Source organism: Manacus candei, unplaced genomic scaffold (genome assembly GCF_025592945.1).
Source record: "Manacus candei isolate 608988 ecotype Guabito, Panama unplaced genomic scaffold, ASM2559294v1 h1tg000057l, whole genome shotgun sequence".
NCBI classification, from domain to species: Eukaryota; Metazoa; Chordata; class Aves; order Passeriformes; family Pipridae; genus Manacus; species Manacus candei.
The window spans coordinates 5,651,298-5,679,090 of NW_026138105.1; the positions used below are offsets into that span (position 1 = coordinate 5,651,298).

Here is a 27,793-nt window from a genome sequence, read left to right on the forward strand (position 1 = left end):
TCCAACAAGCCCTGCAGCAGCACAGAGGAGCTGCCCCGAGGTCCCTGGGCTCCGGCTCAGCCGAGCAAAGCACATGGTGTGAGCACAACTAAAATGGCTCCACCAGGCTGCTGCCTCCTGCTCCTCTTCCTCTCCTTGGCGGTCACTTCCGTACTCTCCTCCAGTCTTTTCCAGTGTGGAAGGTTCTGCTAATGACCTTTGAACAGACCACGTTGAGAATGTCACTGCAGAGCTCCTTAATCTTACGGTGGCGCCTGGATAATATGGTGATGGGCACTGAAATGCTGAAAAACAGACAGACAGATAGTGAGATAAGATTAGATATGGAAGTAATTTAGGCAGTCATCATACAGAGCAGCTGACATAAGTTCATTTGTAAAGCCAACTGCTAAAATTGCTTTAGAAGTCCTTACATTTTAATTCTGTTGAAAGGCAGACCTTTGATCTGAATTGTTTTGGTGGCATGTGCATTATTTGAATGGAACCTCACCTGGCCAGGTAATACCAGCCCGGCCATTCCTGGCATACTATTGCCATAGGAGAACAGTGTACATGCAAATCCAGCCCAACCAATAGCTTGGGGCAGGCAGATAACTGAGCATCATGGAACAGACACAGACTGGAGGCATGAGCACCACTTTATGCTGATATGTAGAATGAATCATGGCTAATAAAAGGCTCAAACAACCATATATATGACTAAATGTAACCCCAAAACACTTTTAAATTAGGCATGATCAGAAAATAAAAGGAGAAAAATTAATATATAAGTGTTATTGGTGCTCTTTTTCATTAATATTTATTAAATTACACTGGGGGAGATGGAGGAGGAAGGGGAATAAAACAGACCTCTCTGATTCACTATTGTTTATAGCCACTTTTATATTGCAGCTCTCAGGTATTAGGAAAACGCTGGGATGTTTGTACTGCATTTATTGCAGGGGAAATGATTTACATTCACACGTTATGTTTTTGTAATTTGACATTAAAAAATTTTCAAAGACACTTCCCAGGGCAGCTTATTTTTGAAGTGGGTTGTTTTCACCCTAAATCCGAGCCACGGTAGTATTCCCAGCTATAGAAAGGGCATGAGAGTCAACCTAAAAGTATGGAGTTGGTTAGTCCCTGTGCTCCTCTGAGGGGCATTTCCCAGCACAGATACTTTGCAGCACTCAGTCCTACTAAAGCAAAAGCTGCCAAATGCACAGATGAACCACAGATAAATCGTTGCATGTCTTAATTAGCGATGGCTGAACTCTCAGAAGATTCTGTGGTTGAATTAGAATAAGCATTCAGAAAGTTCAAATGTTAATCCAAGCCTCTCTAGTTTGTACTGGTGGAGGTCCCTCTCCAGAGCTGGCTCATTCCATTTTTAATACGTCCTGGCTGAAGCTGGGCTTAAACCACTGCACAAACAGCAGCTGGCACGAGAAGCAGCTCCTTTGTGCCCACCCGAAGTCAGTAATTGCAGGTGTGAGCAGCAGTGTCCACACAGCACTTCCCACAGTCTTGTGTCCTCCTGTGACACTTTGGCATATCCACCCTCGGTTCTAAGGCTGAAAGGCTTGGATTAATCTACTGAGCTGTTAGAATCTGTGTTTCCTTAACAGTTGGGGAGCTCAACCTCTTTGTGAAGGCACCTGAGTCTGTCCAGTGACTGCAATGAAGAAGCCAGACTCCTGATTTGAGCATCTCATTGATGTGCCTGCACGTTGGAAGAAGGCTCAGGGTCCAGCTGCCTTGTGAAATGCCTGATGTTACAGTGACCTGCCCCCCACAGCTACTCCGTTATGGGATAAATCCAGGTGGTTTTCCTGCCCCTGGGTGTGCTATAATGGACTGTAACAGAGGAAACATTTCTCTGAACAAAAGTGTCCATGTACAGTATTCCTACAACCCAGTTTCCCGCTGTGCAGTCAGACCCATGGGCTCACAGTAAGTCCACAGGGTTATCTGTAAAGTGTTGCCAAGCACATCTGGAACCTCCAGCTCTCAGCCTGTGACTGAAGGGCAGTGCAGGACGAGGTCAGTAGCTACAAGAACTGTACTAATATGCCTAAGTCTGTGTGAGCAAACATTGGCTTTGTTATGCATGGATTTGACATCTGCAAAGAGTTGTCCAGCTTGGGAATAAATGGAGTAAGTGTGTTTTTTCCCTGGAGCTCTGCATGCCAAATATGTGCTAATCAAGCACAAAAGAATGCCACTGGCTGAGGCAACCATTTAAAAATAGGCACCTAGAAGTATTACGTAGTAAAGTGCTAAAGAACATAGTTTTAATTTCAATTTTCAAAATTGCCAAGCAGCAGGCAGCTCCTGTTTGTTTGGGTTTGGGTTTGGGGTTTTTTTTTGTGAGAATCAACCACTCACACATTTCCGTTTGGGTTTTGGAACATGATTTTATATTCCAGTTTTTTGAGGAACATTGGCCAAATCACTGGCTGTTGACTGGAATCTTTATCAGGAAATCTGTAACTGAACATTCCAGGTCAAGATGCACAGAAACCAAAACTGGGCAGAAACTTGTATGGTGTGGTGGCAGTTACACTGGAAGAAGTAACACAGATTAAAAGAAAAACCACAGTTTCATTAAAAAGCCAAGTTCAGGAGAAGGGACAGAAATGTACTTTTGTGAACCTGCAATGTGTACTTTTGTGTTTGCAGGGATAACAGTTCTTCTTCTCACAACGCTGGGACTTCCAAAGCTTTGAATGAATAACTGTAGTTGATGAATAATAGTACCTTCAAATAAAATCTTAATTGCGAAACAAAAGAATAATAAAGAAAAGTTAATACTTTTTTATTTTATTCAAATCTTAGAAAAGTTTAGGTTGGAGTTTGGGTGAAGGTTTGGTTGCTGCCATTTCCCCTTTTATCTGAAGCAGCTCACTCAGACCTAATCTTCATCATCTAAACCACAGGATTAACACACAAAATAACTTTGGAGCAAGCCAGGTCCAAGCAGGAAGCTGCAAGTACCATCATGTCTTTATGATATTAGCCAGCAAAATAACTGTGGTTTCTTCAGTTTTTTGGTGGTGTGTTTTTTTGGTTGGTTGGGGTTTTTTTGTTTTTGTTTTAATTCACTACACTTATGTTTTCCTTGAAAGGGGTTTGAGTTTTTGTTTCTTCTTTGTGTTGGAAACTTTCAGATTCCCAATCTCGGTCCTGGAGGGAATGCTCATTCCCCTGGACAACCCCACCAGCCTGGACCTTACGCAGAACAGCCGAGGACGACTCTCACTCTGCTCAGCTCTTCAGTGCAAACCAAACCCTCTGGCCAGACTGCACCTCTCCTGCCTGGTCAAGGGTAAAAGAAAGTGGCTACCACTGTATCATGTGAGGGGACTTGCCCTGCTGGTGTGTATTAGGCTGGTAATATTCCATCTGAATTGGCTGGACTGAGAAAATCGATGCTCCTTTACTTCTCTTGGGATCCCAGTGGGTTTTAGGTGGGAACTGTGCACTAAGCTGCTCAGATCACAGCAGTTCTGGGCATGTCCAGACATAAAGCTGCTGGTACTGGAAGAAATGTTATCCTGAGCAGGGAGGAACTTATGGAGTTGTAGGTACTTAAGTCCTCTTTTGCATCTGGCCCTAACTTGCAAGGGAGGAAGAGCCAAATGCTCAAAGGCAGCTTCCATTTTATGGCTCTAAATTATGCAAAAAAATTATGGACTCGATAACTTTGCACCTGCATTTGTATTGAGGTGAGGGAGAGCCTCAGCCAGGCATGGAGAGGCTCTGATACTCTGCCCTTTCTCTGCTCTGGGAATTCAGAAGGGAGGAGAGGCCTCATGCCAGCAGCAATCACAGTCCCATGTGTGTCCCACACTCCCATGCAAAGCTCCGTGGTTGGCACACTGGGTGCTTGTTGGGCAATGCCATGGAGAAGGCTGGTTTCCTTGGAACATTTTCTGTTCATTGTGCTGTTCCTTCCCGGCATTTCACAAACCACCACAAAGCAGGGGGAAAAAAAACCTTCTTAAAATGAATTGTGTGTCTCTTCCCTCGCTATCCCAACAGCCTTGGCAAGCTCATAGGAGCCAGGCAGAGCTGGTCTCTGCTGGATGTTATGCTTTGCACAATTTTATGATAATTTGGGGGAGTTTGCATGATTGAATGGTGAAAGCACAAGCAGAGAAGTCAGGAGTCAGCCTTCATTCCTAGTTCTGCCACCAAGATCCTGTTTGTATTGGGATGATACCTAAAAACTCTTTTGGTTGTCCTATTGGCATGAACCTTGTTTTATGTATTTGCTGCTTTTGTTATTTTCAGGGCTCAAACCAAAGCAATAGCAAAATGTCCTGATTTATCTGCAAAACAAACCATAAACCCAAGAACTGTGACCTCCCTGCTCTGACTCAAAGGCTACTAAAGACAATGCAAAGACATCCTCTGACTCCTGTGTAGTTCAGATCACTGTGCAGTCCTTGAATAGATGGAAAAGAGAGGGAAGGCCACTGGAACTCAAGGAAGCTGTGGGAGAACTAGGATAGATATTAATGGGATTTAAAAGACACCCTCAAGGGATGCTGGAAGCAAGACTCCTGTCAAGCCTTGGCTAGAATACACAAGTTTAGGGACCCAGCTTTTGCAGCTTCTTGGCTCATCCCTGGAAGAAAACAGCTTCCTGTCTTAACCTCTTAATGGGAGCTCTGGGTTTGTCATTTGCAGTACTTTCCATACCTGAAAGAACTACTCAGTTCTGCTTTCATGGCAAAATTCCCAGTGATTTCATCATGAGCACAGCTCACATCCTCTTACTCTCTGCTGTTGTGTCCTTTCCCACCTTTCCATGCCGTGAGGCTTGACTTGCAAAGTCACAAGAACACTCGTGCTCCTTCTTGGTCTCTGTTTCTTTGACACAGGTAACAATTGTTAACTCCATCTAAAGATCATATTTGTTCCTGTAGCCAGCAAAACAGAAAAGGGGGAAATGAATTCAAACAGTCTCCTTCATCCATTGAGAACATCTCCTGCTTATGGTGTTTTCTCCTGGCTTTTCTCCAAAAGTTTTCCAGTCAGGTTCAGACGGGGTTAGGGAGGAGAACAGGGCACCTGGACTGTCCTGGCTGCCACACTTGCAGAAGTAGTCTGTAAATGTAGCATGTGATCATCCCAAAGCACAAATCCAAAAAAAAAAAAAAAAAAAGAAGAAAAGAATGAACCAAAAATGCATTACTGTTCTGGAAAATGAAATCCCATGATTGCACTTGGCTGCACTGCTATTTCAGCAGTGTGATTTCCAAAACATCACTGACTTTGTGGTCCTTCTTTGCATACCTACATTCCTGGGGTTGGTACCTACAGCTGCTCTCTCTGCCTTTCAAAATCCTCTTCCAAACAAGTGGCAGACTATACATAAAACCTGGAGAGTTTATCTAAGAACAGTTTTCCAAAGTTATTTCAAAGCCTTTATCAAAATAAAAATAAAACCTGAAAAGATACATAACCATGATCCACTAATAACCATGTCATCTCTAACCATCTTGTCATCAATAACCATCTGCTGTCATGGGCCAAAATGAGGGAGGCTGAAGAGTATGAGCACTGATTAAACAAGGAGATGGTTTGGGTTGTGATCAGAGATGGCTCTGTCTCCTAACAATTGGATTCACCAGCAGCAGTGACAAAAGAGATGTTTTGGTTCATAAGGAAATGCTTTGATTCACATATTTAGTTTTGCTTTAAGTGTTTCTAAAATATAATTAAGCACTAAACTAAAATGGAAACTGAATCCCAAAGCTAAAATGTTTCACTTAGAAAATGCTGGATTTGTTTGGAATTTCAGGGTGATATAAATAAACCCATCAGCTGAAACTGGTCATAGTTACCAAAGCATTTCGATTTTCCTAGATCCGAACATTTTGGCCAAGATTATCTGATGATAAACAATGGAGGATGTCACTGTGGAGAAGCAGTGTGCTGTCAGAAGCAGGGTTTCAGGTGTACAGGTGTGCACTATTCCATCCCTGCTCTGCACAGAGCTCACAGCAGGAGGGTGGGGTGGGTACACTCAGGAGTCAGTCACGCTTCGCTTTTAGTGTGTTATGAGCTGTGGCAAAGTCACATCTCAACGAACCCAGAAACTCCACTTGGCAGGAAAATACCAGGCACATCTGTGCTGCCACAGAAATACAGTGTCATAATCAAAGCAGTGGTTCTTTTCCTTCAAGATTTCCATTAGGCCTGTCCCCAAAGTGAATCCCAGGCAGGTGATTTATTGTTTATCCACATGACATTTAAGCAGCATATTTAATACAGTTGCAGTTCATACTTTAAGTTCAAGCATAACATCAATTCAACAATTTTTTGGCAAATAAGAGGCAGCAATGGAGTGTCAAGAATCCAAGGAGACTCCGATCTAATTTACATGGTGTTGCTCTCAAAAGCTGGCAGCAAGGAGAGCATCTTTTTAAAATGTTTCTATTACGAGTCAATGTTTATGATCACTCTCAGCTTGGCACAAAAACATTCTTCTAAACATTTACATTTCACATTCTTTAGGACAGTTGAAAAATGTTGGCTTGCAGTTCTCCACACTGTAGAGGGGCCGTGAGGAATGTTATAGTAGAGCATTAATAGCCTTGTACTTTTCTTCTTCTTTGATTTATCGTGTGGAAGTTTTTATACTACTTGTGTTCTTGATGTTGCCTGTCCTGAAATGAGTTTCACTCAAACAACATGAGCCTAGGTTTATTTTCTAGCTGATCAAAGTCAATTAATTTATTAACAATGCTTTGTACTGATGTTACAGTCACCATTTGGAGACTTTCCCGTTTGAATATATTCCCTATATACTGTTGTGAAACTCCCCAGCAGAGTCAGAAAAAGAGTATTTTTCTAGAAATGCATTCACAAAGGAAGGACTGTTGCTGTTCTGTTTGTGCAAACAATGTCACCTTGTTCTGGTTTGCCTCTGACTCTAATTCATAACGTACAGAATCAGCAATAAAATTAATAATACAGAGCCCCTGGTCAGTCCCTCTGGCTCCCAGGTAACTACTTCCATGAGTAACTGCATGTTCTGACTGCTGTGTCACCCCGTGCTGGGGAGCTCTCCCAAACAGTGCCATCACCCAGCTGGACTGACTGCTCGTTCCTGCTGCTCCCTCCTTGCACATGGGTTGCCCAACGTGACCCAACCTGGCAGCACCAGGAAAAAAATTGAGAAAAAGTAGCACTGGCTTTATTCTTCACCAAGAGAGTTGTTTTCAAAGCAACGGTTTTAAAGTACAAGTAAATTGTAGATTAGAGGTGTATAAATGTAATTGATGTGTTACCCACTCCACAAATCACTTAAAGGGAATATATGGACCTTACTGACATAGTTAGATGGATTAGGACTGAGGCATGGGACATGATGAAGCCCTAAACAGTGCCAGTTCCTGGGAAGGTCACTGAGAATTGATGGTACATGGGGACTACAGCCTTGAATAAACACAAGAGTGCCCCCACACGAACAATTTTCTGTGTCAAATCATCTCCCTGCAGTGTTGCAACCAGTGGGAGTCCCCAACCAGGCCCGCTCCTGTGGGAGAGCTCACTCGTGGGCTGAGGATGTGCAGATCAGGCTTGGTGGGACGTGCTGGATGCTGGGCACTATCATTTCCATTCTCTGTGCTAAGGTGTGTTCAACCCCTGGGAAAGGACACGTCAGACTCAGTGGCTTCGAGTCATCTCCTCCAGCTCTGGGCCCTTGTTCTGTCAGCTGGAGACGTGAGAATGATGCAGTGCTTTGTTCTGGGGCACTTAGGGAAAGAATCAAACTTGCTGTACACCTTGTTGGCAGCAGTAGCAGAGAACTCCAGGCAAGGGAATTTTACAAACTGTGAATACAAATTGTAGGTGTGAAGTCTTAACTGCTGTTCATAATTAGGCAACAATACAAACAAACTGCACACATACAATGCCCTTCGTCAGAGGAATTCAGGCAGCTTAGAAAGTTCATTAAAGTCTCATCAAAACATGGTGTTGTGGCAGTATTTCAGGGAGACCCCCTGAAGCAGCTGTAAACTACCTTGTGTGGGCCATGGCAAGGAGCCTGGCACTGTTAGGTCAGGAATGTGCTCCGTTCCAGCAGCTCCCAGAGCTCCCAGTCAGACGAGGGCTTGTGGTGTTCAGGGAGATGCTTTTATTCGGTGGGATAAAAGCTGGGACGTTCTGGCTTACATCAAACTTGTTTGGGGATATTTGCAAACTCATGGAAACAAAAGACAATGTCTCTTGACAACACATTTTAGTGTAATTCTGTGCAAGAACAGTCTCATTCCAGAATGAAAATGACCACACAAAGACTGACTCAAAACGAACTCCCTGCCAGCCTTTAGAAACTGAAAGTCCCATTTTAAAGTTGAAGGCATTGACAAAAAGCCCACGTTTTTATTTAGCTTGTTGTTTCCAGTGTGTACATCCCCCAGAGCAAGTACCTCAAATCCAAGCAGTCAGGGGAATCTCGAGGTACCCAGGGACAGCTGCCACACATCAAGACAAACCCCCAAACCAAATAGGGCCAATTGAACCCCAAGGTGCTCAGTGACTCATTTCAAGGCAGACATTAAAAATGATGGGTCTTTGAAGGGTTTTAAGGTTTTAGCCCAAGTGACTGGGACTGAGGTTGAAGCTGAGGAGTTACTGCTGTCATAGCCAAGTCCTCTCAGAGGAACTTGTTACCAATCAATAATCCATATAGATCAGCATATACAGGTCTCTGTAGGGAACTGGTACCACCACAAGTCATGAGTTAATAGAATCTGCCTATAACCAGTGTCCTGCATAAGACTAATAACTGTATAAAGAAATAAAGGGAGTAGCTCAGAGTGGGTGGGAAGCAGTAGCCAGAAGGCTGGCTAGGAGGAAGGGAAAAATACTAAGGCACTTGGTTCCCAGGAATGGCCAGAGGTGTGTTTACAGAGGTCACACACCTTCTGGTCAATTAGGTCGAAACCCAGAGGAACCACTGGTAAAATATCCATTGCTGCTGGCTTTGATAAAAGCCAATTAGAGACCCATTTATATTATAAAACCTAATTTCTGGGAAACAGAAGTTTCGAGAACTTCAAAGAGTTGTCCAAAGAAGGAGAGCACAGTGTATATCTGAGACTGGACTAATGGATCCCAGTGCCTGAACGTGTGGGCATTCCTTGAGATTCCAGGGAAAAGAGTTTAAGACATTGGCCTCTGGTTACAAAATTCAAGCCAGAATTGAATTTTTTTTTTTGTTTACTTTACATTTTAGTTGTTTACTTCCTCCCAGTCTGGTATCTAAATGTTCAATTTTAATTGTTTCTGAAGGAACACTTGCTTTGCTTGGCCAGGGGGAGAGGTGAGTGAAACAAAGGCTGTGGTGTTACAGCTCCAGGGAGATGACAGGCTGTCAAAGCACCACATGTATGTAACCCTGAGAACCTCAGCACAGCTCCATGAGGCTCTGCAAGTGGGAATAGGTTTTGCCAGGCTGCAAAGAACCAGTGCAGGAGGTGGGAATGCCAAGCTTGCACAGCTTGGTCCCTTTGGTGGGCACATACAGGACCCTTTCTGAGGCACAGAGAGACTCCCCATGGCTTCTCCTCGTGGTGCTGCACAATGAGGAGATCAAAGTCATACCACGGGTTAGTGACAAAGCTGAAAAGAATCCAGATTGCCAGCTCCCTGTCCTAAATACCAAATGTGGTCCTGCCTTCTCTAGGATAAAAGCATAAGGAAAAATATTCTAAAAGCCTTCAAGAAGCAGTGTGGATTTTGCTGTTAAAAGGAGGAAACATTATCAAAGGATCAGAAAATTCCACAAAGTAACACAACAGTTACTATTGCAAAACTCTGGGGATCTCTTCTGTGGTATGGAGTTATTCAGCAGCTCAGATTCACAGCAGTGTTTCTTCGTCCTCCACAGTCATAAATTCTTTTTCCTGTTTTGGATAAGTTCAGTAAGTTCAACTCTTTTGGCTTCAGTGAGAGCCAGACCTTGCCTAAAATGTGATATTTTTATTTCCCCTTCCATAGAACACTTACGCTGTGTTTATCAGGTCTATTTCTTTCTTCATTAGAAGTTAATGGCAATGCCATTAGTGCCACTTTAATGTCATGAGAATCACACTCTGTAGGGTGCATCCTATGACTGCCTCAAAAATCTCTCCCTGTGGATATTTTGTCTCTGTGAAATAGTCTGGTTCCAACTATTCATCTTTGCCAAGAAGAACAATGTTACCAATTATTCCTACAGTGGAAAATAATCAGAACAATCATTTGTTTTCTTGCAGTTGGTTGTACATATCCTTCACCAGAAGAAATTCAGCTATGGATTAGAAAAATTCCCTTTCTCCTTCCCAGCCTCTTCAGTCTGTGCAGGATTCATGGTATGCTCATGCATCAGATGAGTAGTTTTACCTGGGAGGTAGGAATTGTTCCAAGTTCATACCTGCTCCAGATGTAATTCATTTTTATGAAGGAGACTGGCAGAATGCCTATCTACAAAAAATCTCCAGTGTTATTATGTAGAGCATAGAAGAGTTAACAGTGACCCAGTAAAAGAAATCAAGAATTTAAAGGTTGTTTTGTAGAGAGAAAAGATCTGTCATTACTGAAAAGAAATGTGATGAAATTACTGAAAGAGCATTTCTGATCATGCAATCAAGGAAATATAGAACAAAACTCCAGGGCACAGAGGGATCTGTGAGTCCTACCCTGGGGAGAAGGTACTACAGATACTTCTTCAGATAAGGGCAAATCACAATTCAGTGCCTGAGCTCAGAAACCCAAACATTCATATTAAAAATACAATCAGTTCATGTTCATGTTCATCAGTTCATTGGGACATGAGTAGCTTTAGGACTTGGCTCTCAGATTCTGCTTAAACATGCAGTTCCTAGGAATAACTCAGCCGTGCCATTCCCTCGCAGGTCTCAGTAGTCAGAGCAGGTTACACCAACAGCACACCCAGGTCACACCAGCAGTCACTCCCTGTGCTCCCAGGTGGGAGAATCTGGTCCTATAGATTTTTTGCATTTGTTCTGGCTGTGCCCAGGAGCTGTGGAGGTGTTGTCCGAGGTGCTGAGTCCTCACAGGTCACTGCAAAGCCAGAGGCAGCTGCAGGTGCTCCACACCACTGAAAATCACGTCACTGGCTTAATCATCACCAAAGTCTTATTACCAAGATTTGCAGCTGGTATCCAGTGAAATCTGAGATAGCAGTTAGAGTCCTAGTAACTAGTAATACCAGTTTTTCTAGAAAATTAATAAATGCAAATGTTAACTGTTCTAAATTCACTTAATAAACAAGTCACCTGGAAAGATTTGTGGTTTCCATTAGAACAGAGAGTATAAATAGAAGAGGAAATGGAAGGCCTGATACTTGGTGTCCAATAAACCCCACAGTGTGACCAAGTTTTTGCAGGGCTCGCCGGGTATGCAACGGGATAATTAGCAAAATGTCTTTGCAGTCTTTCAATCACTATAAAATAAATGTAAATGCTTTGTAAGTGTGCAGCCCATTAGTGCCTAATGAAGCGACTGCAGCTGATGGGCTGGATCCCCCAGAGCTGCACACGGCAGGTGCACGAGCCTGAGGAGCTCCAAGAAGTGATTCTGGTCTCGGCTGGTGAGAGACTGGCCAGGGAGGACATTGCCAAGAGCCTCATCCCCACAGAGCTGCTGAGTCTCACACACGTCCGGGGTCCACTCACACCCAGTGACTTGGAGGGTGATGAGCAGAGGAACTGGAGATTCATCCCTGTTCGGAAGGAACCGTGTGTGGCACTGAGTCCTGGTGTTGTTCCCAGCCTTGCCTTATCCCAGTACCTCAACTCGTTGCCTCATAACAGGCAAACCAAACTCTAACAAAAAGTTTGGCGTGACTGCTCAGTGCTGAAAAAAGCTATGCTTCTCCTGAAGTCCTGTCTCCAGGAGACAAATGTGGATTACCCTGGAAATCTGCCCAGATCTAAAAGTGAGTATGGAAATGGGTGTTATTGCCTGCACTCTGTGTTTGTGTTCAAACCCTCCCTTGCCAGCAGTTTCCAGATTTTTCCTATTGAAACTAGGGTGAGATTATAAATTAATAATAATTAGCTGTCAACTTGATAATGAATTATGGATTGAAAACAAGTATCACTGAAAGTTTGAAAAACCAGGCACTTGCTTACAAAAGAAAACTTCTGCACCGCAGGTATAATGTCTTAACAAAAGTAACTCAAAGGGGAGATTGAATTCTGAATCTAGACCATGAGAAAAGTCTTCCCATCTTCTGCAGGGGCCTAGACATGTGTCACCTTCAATACCTCTCAGCAGTCCCTCAGAAAGCAGCTGTCACCTCAGCTCCAGTTGTGAGCCCAGCAGGTGCTCCCTGCCCAGCGCAGACACTGCTGCACACCACGGTGTGGACAGCAGCAAAAACTACCCAGCTGACCATAAAATTCATGGAGTGGCCCTGCTGGAAGCATCCTGCATCTTCCTGGAGCTGTGCACTGAAAAGGACTCTCTGAGTCACCCCCCTGCTCTGCATATCCCTTTGCATCTCGGCATTAGCAGTCAGGAGCCTTCGGAGCCGGCTGGAAAAGCCTCATGTTTGTGCTCTCCCATGCAAATACCTCTTCTCCCTATATATTAGTTACTGTGTGTGGGTTTTCTCTCTCACTCTCTCTTGCCATATGTGTGGGAGTTGATGGCATCAACTTTATGAAATCTCAACACATGCCAAGAACAGCTGGAGAAGTTGAAACAAGTTCTGGGTGAGGTGAGTTTCATGGGCAGGGACTGAAATTAGCCAAGGTGCTGTGGCTGTTTGCCATCCCAGGAGACTCACATGGAGCATGTGGGCTCTGCTCACTCCAAAAGCAGATTCCCCATGGAAAAAAGGATTTGATTTAGATAATGACAGTGGCTGAGATAACTGAGTTATAAGAATCTGTTCACCAGGAGAGACCATCTCTGTACCTCTTCCGTGACTGGTTCATTATGTAAATACAAAGATTTCATCATGAGGCTGAGGTAATTAAGATCTTTAGCCAGCATGTAGCACTCTTCATCTTCAAAACCCTTTGCTAACATTAATAATTAATCACCACAACACTCTGGGAAGGTTATCATCTTAATCAATGGGTAAACTGAGGCACGAAGATTTAAAGTCTCAGCCTGCTGGTGGTGGTGAGCCTGTGTCCCAGCCTGGTGCTCAGTGTGTTCCAGTGTGTTCCCAAGCTGCCTGATAGGCTTTATGATAAGGGCCAAACCAGGAGTGCATTCCAGGAAGGATGAAATAAAACTCCCTTCAGACTGCACAGAACCTGTTAATCACTGACTGCTCCCTACAGCAGGGATTGTTCTCCAGCCCAGGACATCTGTCCTTCCCTTGTAACATCTACTCATTTCTGTTGATCCCTTCACCAGCCCAGCAGTAAGAATTCCTTGTGTGATAGATACCCTCTGGCCTCAGCCTCAGTTATGACTCAGGTATTTACATCTTCTTTTTTGTGTAATTGTAGAATATAAAGAACCAATGATACTTATCTGATGAATTTTAGTGTTATAAATCATTCAATAACTACCATATGCTTTTGAAACACTTTACACATTCCTCTCAGAAGAATGTCCAGCTTTTACCTCAATTTTACACAGGAACCTTTGAGTCTGGTTCAAAGTTTGGTCTTAAGTTGTCAATTTTCAATAACCAAGTTTAGGTTAGTAAATGCAGCATTTACCTTACCAGTTTCTGCCATTAGTTCCACCTGAACACCTCCACCAGGTCATACATTACTGCTTAGATATGTCATTCCCAGAGACACCTGGAGAGAACTGTGAAAGAAGTGACCTCCCTGCCCAATTCAGAAAATGAAACTTCAGCACAGCTTACAAAATACAGAAACACACACAGTATATCTGAAGGAGAAGTTTGCTTGTCTCGAGGCTTCACAAGCGGGATCTGTCAAATGTGGCAGGCTGTCATTAAAAACAATTAACCTAATCAAAAATTCCCTTTTCTCTTATTTCTGCTTAGTCAGGTGGATATTAAATGCTAGGTTTTCCAGGGGCAGAGAGAAGAAGAGGAAATCAGCATCTATGTTTTCACTCCAACACGCGTACGAAGCAGCAAGTACAGATTTGCCTTCGTCTCCCTGAAGTATGCATGTCATTAGCATGACTGCACAGGGAGTCACAGACTCCAGGCATGGCTGGCCACCTGCTTGTCTTCACAGGGACACTGCTTGTGTGTGCAGCCCTGGCACTCACGCTCATGGAAACACATTCTTCTGGCAAAGTGGACTTGTGAGAGTTGCTGTTCTCTTCCCCCCACGCTCCCCTGGACTTCTGGTACCTGTTAGGACAATACTTCTCATTGAACATGTAGATTTTTGTGCTTGTTGGGTTTTGAGCAAACCGGTTGCCTGTGATGTCTCAACTCCCAGCATCACCACCATGAGTCCAAGCACAACTCTCTCCTCAGAGCTCCCAAACCTCTTTCAGTTCTCCAGAAGTGGAGGAGGCAAAGAAAACCCCTAGTTCCTTTGAGGTGGGAGCTCAGCCCAATGGGGAGGAGAGGGAAGCTGGCCTCCCCAGTGCATTTACTGATCATATTTATTTTTAAGGCACTTAGCCATAAGCCTCAGCCTATGGCTCTGCTTCCTGCAGGCACACCCTGCTTGTGGCTGTGCAGGTACTCACTAAGCATTAGTAACACCCAGCACTTATATAGGGCTTTTCATCTTCAAAGCACTTCCCGAACATCGTTTAATTAATGAATCCTCACAGCCCTCTCTGAGGTATGCACAGTTATTACCCCCACATTTTACAAGTGAGGAAAACTGAGGCAGCGATTAGCTGAAGCAACACTGTGGGAATTGGGATTAGTGCTCAGGAGAACCCAGGAGTGCCTGGACCCCTGTCCTGCACAGGGATTGCTAGGCTGCCTCTTTGGGAAATGCACATGGTGCCTCAGTTCAGCACAGTCCCTTAAACACAAGCAGTGCTTGCCCTTTGGTGCATCAGCAACATCTGACCTTCCATGCCCACAAAGGTTTTCTGTGTGGAGATCTGAAAAAATTTTCTTTTTTGTGTTTCAGTATCAGTTCCAGCTCCTGCTGTCACCCAGACAAGCAGGTGGAAACACAGACATGAGCTGAGGTCCTGCAAGAGGACATCTTTCATTACCTACAGCACTACCTAACACAGTCAGCTTCAGTGCCTTCACAGTGCTTTTGGAGTGACACAGAAGGGGGACTTTCATCCAGAGATCTCCAAGCACTCCCTGGACAAAGGACAGTGTTGCAATCGCAGATCACAGTGTGTCTCACTCAGACCCACTCAGCCTTGGCCTCAGCTGAAGGTCTGATGATTCACGACCCTCATCCCACATTCACGAAATTTCAGTGAGTTTCGCTCACATCCTCCCCAGTAACTGTGGGTTCCTCCCTGAGAAGCCCCAGGGTATCCCAGTTCCCAGCTGACATGTGGAGGACGGGAGCAGACTTCCTGGTGGTAATGGTAGCCAGTAGGGTGAGAGAGGGCACCAGCCATGGGGGTTAAACCTGGATGGTTCAACCTCGTCAAACTTGAACATCCGAGAGAACCTGCAGGGCTTGGTTCCTTTCCAGCCCTCCAGGGCTCTCACAGCCCTAATTATTATTGTTGTTGTTGTTATTATAACAAAACATTCATATACTGCCATAAAATACAAACTAGATAATACACGTTCTTTGCCTGAAGAGCTCAGGCTTCAAACAGGCTGGACATTCTGAACCGGATCCCTCAGGAGAGACAGGGAAGGCACAGCCCTTTTACAGCAATTTCCACTCTCAATTCCTTTCCAGTGTGGCTGAACACTGTGAAGAAAAACGGGATGTGGCAACAAGGAGCTGCCCAGGCAGCAGCAGATACATCACGGCCCTCCCCAGCTGGGGAGAAGATTCGTGTCTGGCAGTCACACTCACAAGGCAGGGGACTGCAGGGCTGGGATTTAACTGGGGCTGTGCGTCTCCAACCAGCTGCAGCTCAAAGCTGGTACCCACCACTCGGAAGGCAATGTCGACCCCGCTGTCCCTGGTGGGAGAGCAGCTCCCAGCTCCTGGGAGTCCTCACGGCGCTGCCAGGGATTGCTGTCGCTGGGCTGATCAGCGCTGCTGCCTCCGCCCGAGCCGGAGGGAGCGGTACCACCTGCACAAAGGCAGCAGGAGCCGCTCCGTCCTGCTCCCTCCCAGACAACCACCCCCGGGCGTGTTCCAAAGGCACCGCTGGACTGACCTGGGGCCGGCAGTGCTCAGCTCAGGAGCCTGGAGGTGCCTGTGCTGTGCCTTGGTACAGCCGACTGCTCCGAGGCACTGGGCAATCTGGGGGTCGTAAACGCTCTTCTCAGTGAGACTGATGCCTTTTCCTGCCTGTGAGGTCCCTTCTGTTCCCTCCCGACAGTCTAATCAGAAATGCCATGAGATACTGAGCCAAGGGAGAAGTGGAAATGTTCCAATTGCTAAGCTGCACTTTGAATTGAAATAATAATACCTGTAAATAATAATAATCTCTAATGAAAAAAAAAAAATCCCTGCTTATTCCAACAGAGCCAGCCCAGGTAGCAGAAGGGTGTCAGGCAGGCTGGTCCAGCTCCTGGACAGACTCACCCCCAAGGCCCAGCACCAACACACCCTGTGCATCTGCAACAACTGCACCAAGACAAAGCAAAGACAGGGAGCACTTCGGGTCCTTTGTGTGTCTGAGCAGAAGAGAGCAATCCCTGCCCAGTTTGTACCAGCCAAAGGCTCTGAGCCAGAAACTGTCCCTGCATCTGTATTCATAACTCAAAACACAAACCAAAACAAAAAAACACAACAAAATACATTTACAATGAAGGAAACATTTCTCGGAAGTGCTGCTGTTTCCAATCCCTCCAGTGCTCTGTGTTCCAATGTTTTAATGTTCTCTGGTCATTTGGGCACAAAGAATCGAGCTGCTGAAGCGTTTGAATGCTTAATCTGACCTACCTTAGACCTGGCACAAATCCAAGAATATACTAAGATTAGGAAACAGGGACCCACCTAATTTATTGTTAAGGGCTATAATGTTAAAGTTCTGATTACTATTGAACTGCAAAGCAATTCTCATCACAGAACCTCCAAGGCAGTGGGGAAACCTCACCGGACACACAGTGTAAAGACTCACATCAGCCACTGTCTACCCCTAAGCCACTGCTGCTACATCTTCCCATTCTCCAGGTTCCTAATCTGTCCCCAGCCAGGCTCCATTCTGTCCCTTGGGGACTTTGTTCCTACACACAGGTATGTTGATGACTCAAGTCTGAATTTTTCCCCAGCTGCTCTGCCCCTTTATGACCAGTCAGTCCCAGCATGTCCCATTCTCCCAGAGGGCTCACTGTCTACACCAGCTGGATCCCTGCAGTGTTCCCTGCCCCTGCCAACCTGCTCTGCCCATTCCTCGGCTGGCACCAAAGGAACCCTTTTTCCTGACTGTCCCAACAGCTGCTCAGTGCCAGCCATGGTTCCTCTGGGCAGGGGACACCTGCTCACAGCCCTGGCACATGTTGGGCTGCATTTCAACACACCAGTGAAGCGGGATTTTTTTATTTTTTTTCCATTTGCAGAAAATGATCCAGACAAAATGGCTAATTTCTGAGTTAGATGCTCATGGTTTATGCTTCCTTCCATAGAAATAGTTGTCAATCAAGCAGAGCTTAATCTTAACTCAGGCATTAACTTGAACACAATTAATTCTTGGCAGCAGACAGAAAATGCTGTGAGCCCCGTCTCTCCTGATGGTGATAAGGCTGATTGTCAGGACAGGCTCTGCATTCACTCCTTGACTTTAGGAAGAGTTAGATCAAGCCCATACAGACTAATAAAACAAATTACATTGTTGGCATCAGCGAGTACAACTCTAAAAGAGTCAATTGATTTCTGTCTCACTATGCCAGCTAGGACCTTCCTCAGCTCCCAGAGGTGGCTGGAATTTTCCCAGTAGTTTTCGGGAAAGCGCAAATAAAAAAACACAAAGAGAATAAAAAGCAAGAATAAAAAGCACAAATCTGAGGCACATGACCTAACTGAAGGGACAGTGTTTGCCAGGCTGCAGCACTAAAACCCATGTCCAGACACATGGCAGAGGGTCCCAGATGTGACCTGGGTCAGCATCATCCCGCCCTACCTTCCTCTGCCTGGCTTTGCTGCCTCACAGCACTTTCCACGTGGTTTATCTCACTCCACTTACAGAGATGACTTGTGTGGGTCAAATGAAACCCTGTTACCTTTGCTGGGGTTCACAGTGATTCAGGCTATAGATGAGATGGCCTGGGCCAGACTGTCACCAGCTCAGGCCTGCTCCAGGTTATCTGGGCCAGGTGTCTTGCAGCATTTGCAAGCCCCACACTTGCTGTGGCTCTCCCAATCCCTCATTTCTCTGGCTATCTATTTTTCTGTTGCTCTTATCAAGAGAAGAACTCAACCAGCCTGGCATACCAGCCTGATGGACTAAGTAGATTGCAGTGTGACTCAGTGCAGAGCTCTTCCATATTTTTCACATCCGCAGTCGGTGGACAAGACGACAGTGAAAAGAGCACGCGGTGCATCCCGGGGATTGCAAAACCTTGAGGAGTCAACAGATTGGAAGGTCCCTTGCCAAACAGGTCCCATTCCCCTCTGAAATGTCCTCTTCTTCTTTTTTTTTTTTATTTGAACAGTCTGAAGTTGGCTCATGAGGGGATGCTCAGGAATTCCCGTATGGGTACAGCTCCAGCCATGGTGTATTCCATCAGGAATACTCTGGCAGCCATCTCGAAGGGTCTGCAGGAGTTTTCTGTTCAGAGCCATGTATTTGATGGCCAGTGCCAATTACACCACTAATTAGGCAGGGGTAAATATTTTGAAAGTGATCTGTAGGCAGGAACACACTCCTATTAACCCTCCAGTGGGGAGAATCATGCACAGATATAACTGACCCGGGAGATGAAATGGAAAACCTACACAGGTGCCAAAACTCTGATATTTAAGATTGATCATTATATTTCACCAGAATTAAAACTTCTGGTAGAATTCTTGGTCAAAAGGCCGTCTCTTCCCACAAAAAAAAACAGGACAAATTTTTCTATGTTGAGTAGAATCTTCACCTAAAATTTCACTTGATTTGTCCTGCAAACATTCCTCAAGCTTGCGCTGTTTTATAGAGCCTTTTGGACATCCTGGGAGGTGGTTGGTGCACTGTAGACTGTGTTGTGTGAGGTGTTGCCTACTTATAGTTTGCATATTATTACAAATATGTTTTTCAACTGACTGAAAAAAAACATTGATAGAGTCTTACTGATACAAAAGCTTTAGAGTGTATGTGGAGAAAAAATGTCATGTTATGATTTTACTGCAAATAGTCTCGAGTGACATTTATTCTGAAAAACACTGTCTTGCTAAGATTCATATGGATGAAAAAATGCACATTCAGTTCCTGAATTCATTTTGACAAGGCCCAAGTGCAGTACATGCTTGCAAAGAAACTGTCCAGTGCTTGGCTTCCAGGAAGGAAAAGTCTGCAAGTGGCTGTTTCAGAGAGTTACTTCACTTCTGCTGAAACAATTGATGTAAAAATCACTTATAAAAAAACTCTTTGTCAGTTTTTTTCTTTGGCAAAGTTACGCAGCACTGGCCTCAAAAATTAACTTGTTTATAAAAATCCAAATATATGCAAATAAACAATTTATCTTATTCAAGAAAAGAGTTCAGTTATGAACTCTTACATGATTTTAAAGATGTTTGGGAGACAGTTAATCCTCAGAAATAGTAGTTTTTTATCTAACATAACATCTATTATTTCAATGAGCTAGAGGTACACAGTACATCATATTAAACATCTCCCCTGAATAAAGAAACACCAAAGAAAATCCTACACTCATTTCATTTAAAAAATGATCCTCCCCGTGTCTCATAAAAATCCATCTGTAAGAGTTACTTCCACAGTTCCTCCGTGCTGCAGTGGTGTCACAAAATGACTCTCTGTACCCAAGCAGGGGTTAAGGATTGCACAGTTGGCCCTGTGCTCCTCAGGGCAATGCCAGCTCTGAGCCCATGGCCCCGGGGTCAGGCAGGAAGGACTGCCCAGAGTTTAGAGAGGAGGGATTAACTGGGGGTGATTGCAGCCATCCCAGGTCCATGGGATGGGCTGAGTCCTGTCCCACACCACCCTGTGCTGTGCCAGACAGTGTCACACACAGTGCCCTGGGCTGCTCCCAGCTCCCCCTCTCCGGGACAGGGACCACAGGGCTGCAGAGACCCTGAACTGCTGAGGTTTGTGGTTGAGTCCAAGAGAGTGGAAAAAACTCCCCGGGAACTAAGAATCCTCCCAATTCTCACTCTGTTCCATTCTCCTCCCCTTTGATGTTGCTGTCTCGGACATGAATGTTGTTATGGATTGCGTGTGTATTAAAACCAAACAGACACGAAACAGGACACTGCTGCACAGTTTTCCATGTCAGAAGGAATGAGGACAAAGCCCTACAATTGCCCTTATGCAATTAACTCTTCAATATTTAGGTATCCATTAGTTCAATTAGAAACTAGGAGAAATAAGTATGGTACATTTTCTGTTTTTCAAGCATTATCTCCAGCAAAATAACCGCCAGGAACACAAACACTGGCTAACAGAGTAAAGGTTTCACAGGTCTACTCCCCTTCTGCTGACAGGGCAATGTTTAAATGCAGTATTCCAATATTACAGGTTATATGTTCAAGCATGTATTCTAAATTCACATCTATAATGGGTTCTGTCAAGGCTTGACATGGCCAGTGGCAACTGTTCCCTGGAACTGAGCTCAAGGTGAAAGTGCTGGGACAGCTGTATTGAACTTCCATCTGCTGAGGAACAAGCCCCACTGTATGAAGTAGATCACAGATCTTTCACTGCCTCCTTAACAAGTGAACTGTGGAGTAGCACAGAGAATGAGAGTGTTGAGATCTCATGTACTATACTGCACCTGGGAATTACTGGATGTATGTTCATAAATAGCTCATGTGGCAGAACAGCCCAGCGTGGTCTTACTTTTACTACTGAGTTACTCCAAGATCTTGTTCATCTTTCAGTATCTCATTTGGTCCTTCTGTAGCTTGGGGAACAGCACTTATCTGCTGCACTGAGGCACTGAGGTGTGTAACAATAACTCTGAACTGTTTGATAAGAGATGATACTGAAAGACAAAGGTGTATTATTGCAAAATTTTGTGGGTTGGCAACTTAGCTAGTGGCACTGTATTGCATCCAGAGCCCATTTGGCTCCTCACAATGAAATGAGAGTGGGGGGAGAGGAAATCAGGTCAGAGTTTTTGGCAGACCTGTTCAAGGTAAGCATAATCCAGCTGATTCATTATGTGCTGCAATCCTTGCTGGCAAAGACTCCGAGGTAAAGTAGCCTCCAGCCCTATTGCAACTCACCTCTGTGTGGGGGTGTTGATGCTGCACATTAGGGAAGGGTGTCACTGGTGGATAAACTTAAGGGGGTGAGGGCTGGATAAAGAACAAAAAGCTTCACACAGGTGTGCAATACCAGCCTAGTGTTCCCTGCTTCACAGCCCACTCCAAAATGTTGTTCCGGCCTCCTACCAGACCAGGAGGACACCTTTGAGAAGACCCTTCTGATGACTAATGCAATCTCTGTCTCATGAATCATTGGCATGTCTTTGTGGCATAATCAGAGCTCTGGTTATTATACTCATTGATGATAAAACAAGTAAATCTTAATGAGTTGTGGGAAAGGAGACAATAGGGCCCTCTGCCAGGTCTCATTTACCTTGACAACACGCCTACAGCCCAAGCACAAAGATCCCTATTGTGTACCCTCAGTATTTGTGAAGGGGCCAGACAGTTCTTCTCATTTCCCTCAATCTGATGGTGCTCTCTTTATCTCTGCCTTAGCATTTCTAAGGTACCTATCAGTTGGGTATCTAAGCATCTCAGCCTTAGTCCAAGGTTAAATTTATGGTAAATAAACCACTTGGATGGCCTTTGAAGGTGAAAACTGATATATAGTTAAATAGTGGTAAATTATGCAATTTACATAGTGCCTCTTCTTTGACTAAAAGGACAAGCAAAGACTTTGTTGTTCATGTTGTAAACAAATCCTCTGTGTATGATTCAGGCACTAAGTAACTGGGTCTGTTACCTCACTAGCACAGCTAAGCCATTACATGCCAGTAACACAGGCCCAGCATGAACTGGGAACTCTGTCCCACCAGGACTGTGTTTACACAAGGGACTCTTGTCAGCCTGGCTCTCTTGCTAAGGGTTCCACCTCATCACACTCCTGCCCAGAAGAACGACAGCAGTGGAATTATATAGAAAAGAAAACAGATATGAGAAAAATGGCTATTCTACCTGGCAATGACCAGCACTGCTGACCTCACTGTAGCTGCTGGCTCTTCTTGTGAAACCAAAACCCGGCTGTGAATGGGCCAGGAAAGCCTTCCCCTGGTTCCTGCTTTGTCTGCAACTTTGTCATCTACAACTGCTTGGGAATCTTCAATGGAAAGAATTTTTGAACAGAGGAATTTTGAGCAGAGGAAAGAGATCTCTATCAAGCTTCGTTTTTGTAGGTATTTTTAAAGGAGGTGTTTGTAAAAAAAGGCTTCCCAGCTCCCAGCTGGATTAGGAAGAGCAGCCCCTGAATAGCACTTGCTAGGGGAGGACCAAGAGCAGCACCTAGCACATCCCTGTCCCAGGTGGCTGCCAAAATCACCAGGCTGCTCCTTTTTCTGGCACGGGTGTTTGCCCTGGGTTTTGTGCAGACAGCATGGGAAGATGAGTTTCAGCTCAGCGTGAATACAGGAACATTCTCGAATTTCTGAGAAGCTTGTTGGGATGGCAAAACACTTCCCACTCAGATCTGGAGATAAGGGCACATTTCAAGCAAGAAACAAAAGACAGACCCTGACATTTAGATCTCAGAGTGAATTCCCTGGGACAGCAACAAGAGAAAAACATCTTTCCACTTGTGCTCTAACTACATCAGAGCAGTTGCTGATTTATAATGCTGAGCTGGGAGGGCATTAAAAATAGTCTTTTTTACCCCCTTGATATTGCCAACCACAGGGAATTGCAGCTAAATTAGGGATTGTCTACTGTTGGCCTCCTTTGAACAAGTTTTTGTGTTCTCACATGTTCTCCCCATGTTTTGCTCTGTCAGTTGGGGAGCTGCTCCGTGACTCACTGTGCAGAAAGACAAATGACAAACCTTTCCCTTAGGACAGAGGCCGTGTCACCTGCACCACACACCTGTGTGTGCTGGATGCACACCCAGAGTCCCCAGTTCCCACTGTCCCCACCCAGGGACTCCGTGCAAGTCTTACTGTGCTGTTCCCTTACTGTGCTGTTCCCTTACTGTGGGGTTTCTGCTTTTCCAACGCACGGCAGGGAGTGCCAGGAGGGGAAGAATGACCAAGTAAGAGCCATACAGTGAGGCTGCAGCAATAATCCTACAGTAAAGGTCTCAGCAGGGCACAAGGAATTGGGCTTTTGGTGGGGAAGGTTGTGTAATCAAGCAGATGCTCTTCCATCACATGGGAACTCACCATCTAACATGGGAGGGGGGCTGGAGCCCTGCAATTTCCTTCCTCTTTCCCTTAAGAAGTCCATCACTAGGCCAGGCTGCTTAAGGTCATTTCACAAATGGGAGGAGTCTCTTTCCACCATATCTTTGTGCAAAGAATCCTCTCAGTCACATTCTTTTCAATACTGAAAACAGTTATTTATTGATAGAAGACCTTCAAGAAATAGGAGCTTAACAAAAGGGCTGAGAACAAGGAACAAGGCTAAGATGGAGACAAACACACACTGCCCCTGCTTGCTCTCTTCTCACAGCAGCAACAGCCTGAATGCTCTCCTCTCTTGCATTGAAGTAAATTAAGCAGCTCAGATAAGATTACAAAGTTTTCAGAAGTGACAGGAGAATCCAATCCATTGTGTAAGCCAGCAAAATAAATTTAGTGCCTTCTCATGGAGCAAAAAGTCCTCTCCAGCTCCTTCCAGCCACGGGCAGCAAATGAACACACACAGTGTAACCCATAGTGAGCTTTCAACTCTCCAAAAGCTTCCTTACTCACTTGTTACCTACAGAGGATTCCCTTTGAAATCAGTCACCAGGAGTCGGTGAGTTCTACCTTAGCACAGATGAGTAATTAATAATAATAATAATAATGATGCTTTCCCACCTCATCTTTTTCAGTATGCTGAAGGGATAGAAGCAATTTCTACAGGAATTCCCCCCTAGGTTACTGATTTGCTACAGATCTTCAGTTTGACCTGTGGGAGGAAGAAAAGCTGCAGGTTCATCTATAACCCAGCCTGCTTCCTGCCAGTTTGTGCCAGACAGGCTTAATCAATAGCTTTGCAGACACTCATACTGCCACACAGTATATTTTACCTTCTGGAACCAAAGTAGCATGAATTCAAATATTTTGAGACCTCATTCAGCCTTCCAAGAAGCTGCTAAACCCATAGCAAAATCCAGCCATTAGCATCCCAGAGGGAGCTGCAAAACAGCAGCTGTTTTGGCACTCAATTGTAATAACAAAAGTCTGAGGATGAAAGTGGGGCTGCTTTGAAAAGCTGGGCTCTAAGTGCAACTGTCCAGTGCTGGAGATGTGGATCTGACCTGCTTTGAAATGTGGGCTGTCAGTATGGAACTGCCCCTGTCAGCGGGGCAAGAGCCACAGAGGCTCCTCTGGTCAAAGTAAAACCATGTCCCACAGAGCCAGAGTGAAAGACCAACAAAGAACATGAGGACACTGAAAAACACCATGAGCTGCAGAAACCATGCAAAGAGCTCCAGTGAGCACTTAGCAAAGGTCAGAACAGATCCAGAGCACTTCTGAGCAGGGACTCCTATCAGAGACAGTCGAGTCACTCGGAGAGTGATGCTGTGTGATCCACAGGAGCATCCCAGAGAGTTCAAAACTCACCCCTGCTTTCCAGGGAAAAGGTCAGTGTCTGAACAGGCAATGGAGATGGAACTCAGTCCTCACTTCTGAGAGAAGTGAGGATAAGAGACATATCCTACAAGAAGGTGAGCTGCTTGTGTCCACAGATTGAGACTTCATTCCTGAAGTCTTCTCATGCCAAATAAATTCACCAGACTACATAAAAACCCGGAGCTGAGCACTTGCCAGTGTGTGCATGCAGCTGGAGATGTGCAGTGTGTAATTGCATTTGCCATCGGTGTAATTGTGCATGCAAAATTGTGCAATAAGTATTTAATACACATGCTCGTGCTTTTAACTTTCCTTTTTTTTTTTTTTTTTATCCCCCCAAGAATCAAGCACTGTTTGAACAAATAGTCAGGTAAAATATTTAAATTATTAAACAGTATTTTGGCTTGCTTTAATTACAAAGTCACAGGTGAACCACAGTACTGTGCACTTAAATGACACAAAAGACACACCACATCACTGCTGGGTCATTAGGATCTGCTTGCACAGTTCTTTAATTTGCCTGTAGAAAGATGGATTCCTTAGACTGAAGCTAATTTGTTACACATTGTCTGGAATCTAAAGCCAATTAAACACTGATCATAGTTACTACGCAGTCCTTAGCAATTAGCTTGTTATTGAGGGTTCATTTAATTTCATAGCTGGGGAAACCAAGGAAGAAACCCTCCTGCCAGAGAAATCACAGCTAGTGCACAAAAAGGCCCAAACCACTTAGATCTACGCTGAGGTACGAAGTGACTCTGTGCACTTACAGAAAATAAAGCACAGCCCTGCTAAGGGGGTCAGGATGTAACATCTGGGTCCTGCAGCTCACAGCCAGTGCACACAACAGTCAGGGATGTTTCATAAGTGCACAAACACCTACACACACACAGAGGGCTGTCTGATGGGAAGAAGAAAGTTGCTAGGCACAGAGAGGTGTTTTTCTTTGAAAATTAGGTGTTGTAATATAGAATTCTTAGAGACACTAAAACAACCAGATACTTAAAAGAGAGAATGTCAACAAGAAGAGGAGGAAATAAAGGTAAGCATCTCAGTTGGGCAATCAGTTCTGTCACTCTCAGGGCCAGATGAATTACTGCCCTGGCTAAAATCATAACTCCAAATATCCCTCTGAGCCCCCTTCAGAGCTCAGGCTCTGTAAGTGCCATGCCCAGGGACTCTGAGATCTTTCCATACAGATATCCTGTTTGTCCCAGATGAGATGAAGAGGCACTCAGGAAAACTGTCCACTTGCCCAATACTGGGGAGTTCCCAGGTGCTTTTAGCTCTTGGGCTGCTACAGGGCCTCTGTGTTCAAACCAATATAATTTAATAAACTGATTATAAGTGATGCAGAAGTGATACAGACTTATCTTAACATCTGAAGTGTAACTGTATCCAAAGGACATGCTGCACTTAGAGCAGATTAACAAAGCCCAGTGTGAGTGGAAACAAAACTGACACTTTACACTTTTGCAGAGTTTGATGTCAATGCAGGTAAGGTTTCAACAAAGCAGGTGAGGCAAAAACTCTGCTGCATTAGAGAACTGCAGTTATCCTGCTCCAGTGAGTAGCTCAGATTTGCATAAGCTTTTCACTTGGCATTATTATCTTGCCACTGATCTGCAGAAAACGAAACAGCATTCCCTGTTGTGGAAAAGCCCCGTGCACGGATGGGCAAGCCCTTGGATACGTGCAGGCAGCCCCTGTGCACAAACCAGCCTCCTGCACACTCACAGCTATAACACACGTGGTGCCCAACACTGCAAAGTCACTCCTACAGGTGCAGATGCCCCCGTGTTTGCTCAGAGAGTGTGAGCACACCTGCACATACGTGTTTATTCACTCACACTGCACACAGGTGTCTGTGCACACGTGTTTATTCACACACACTGCACACACATTTGTTTATTCACTCACACTGCACACGGGTGTGTGTGCACACACGTGTTTATTTACACACACTGCACACGGGTGTCTGTGCACACACGAGTTTATTCACTCACACTGCACACGGGTGTCTGTGCACACACGAGTTTATTCACACACACTGTACACGGGTGTCTGTGCACACATGTGTTTATTTACACACACTGCACACACATTTGTTTACTCACACACTCTGCACACGGGTGTCTGTGCACACACGAGTTTATTCACACACACTGCACACGGGTGTCTGTGCACACACGTGTTTATTCACACACACTGCACACGGGTGTCTGTGCACACCTCTGTACAAAGCCCTGGCGTGCAGGCTGAGACACGCAGCACACGGAGCTCACACACATGTGCTCGCACGGACACGAGCGCACACCCAGGACTTGCTCAAGGCAGCACCGGGAGCGCAGGGCAGAGCCAGAGGCAGAGCAGATTCCACGAGGAGGAGTGTCCCTGGCGGAGGTGACACGGGCCGTGCCGGTGCCCTGCGCGGGGTGGGTCCCCTGTGTGGGCAGTCACGCTCAGTCAGACACACACACAAACACGAGCTTGAGCCCAGCCGGGCACAGCGTCACCCCCCCACCGGGCACTGCCGGTGCCAACACGGACCTGCCCTGCCGTGCTCCTCCCTCCTCCTCAGCCTTTGTCTGCACGCAGATCCTCGGATCAATCCCTTCCATTTCCCAAATAATGCAGATTCCCTTTTGTTTACAGCCGGGATGCTGAGCCTGAGTCAGTCTCTAAAACCATCTTGGCCAAGCCAGTCCTGTCTTGTTTGTTTGTTTTTGCAGTGACTGTGTGTGAGGAACAGGGCGGGTGGAGGCGGCTCTACATGTCCCTTCACCTCTTGTGGGTTCTGGCACATTCCTTTCACAAACACTCTCTCAAATGCAGGGGACAGGATGCTTTGTTTATATAATC

General features: G+C 45.2%; 1 long non-coding RNA gene across 1 annotated transcript in view; it reads right to left on the reverse strand.

Moving 5' to 3' along the window:
• LOC127477846 (uncharacterized) overlaps positions 1-27,793 on the reverse strand; it is a 122,195-nt gene continuing 94,402 nt past the window's right edge. Inside the window, exon 3 of the long non-coding RNA XR_007907050.1 lies at positions 1-284. This is a non-coding gene — a long non-coding RNA (uncharacterized LOC127477846). The remainder of the gene's footprint in view (positions 285-27,793) is intronic.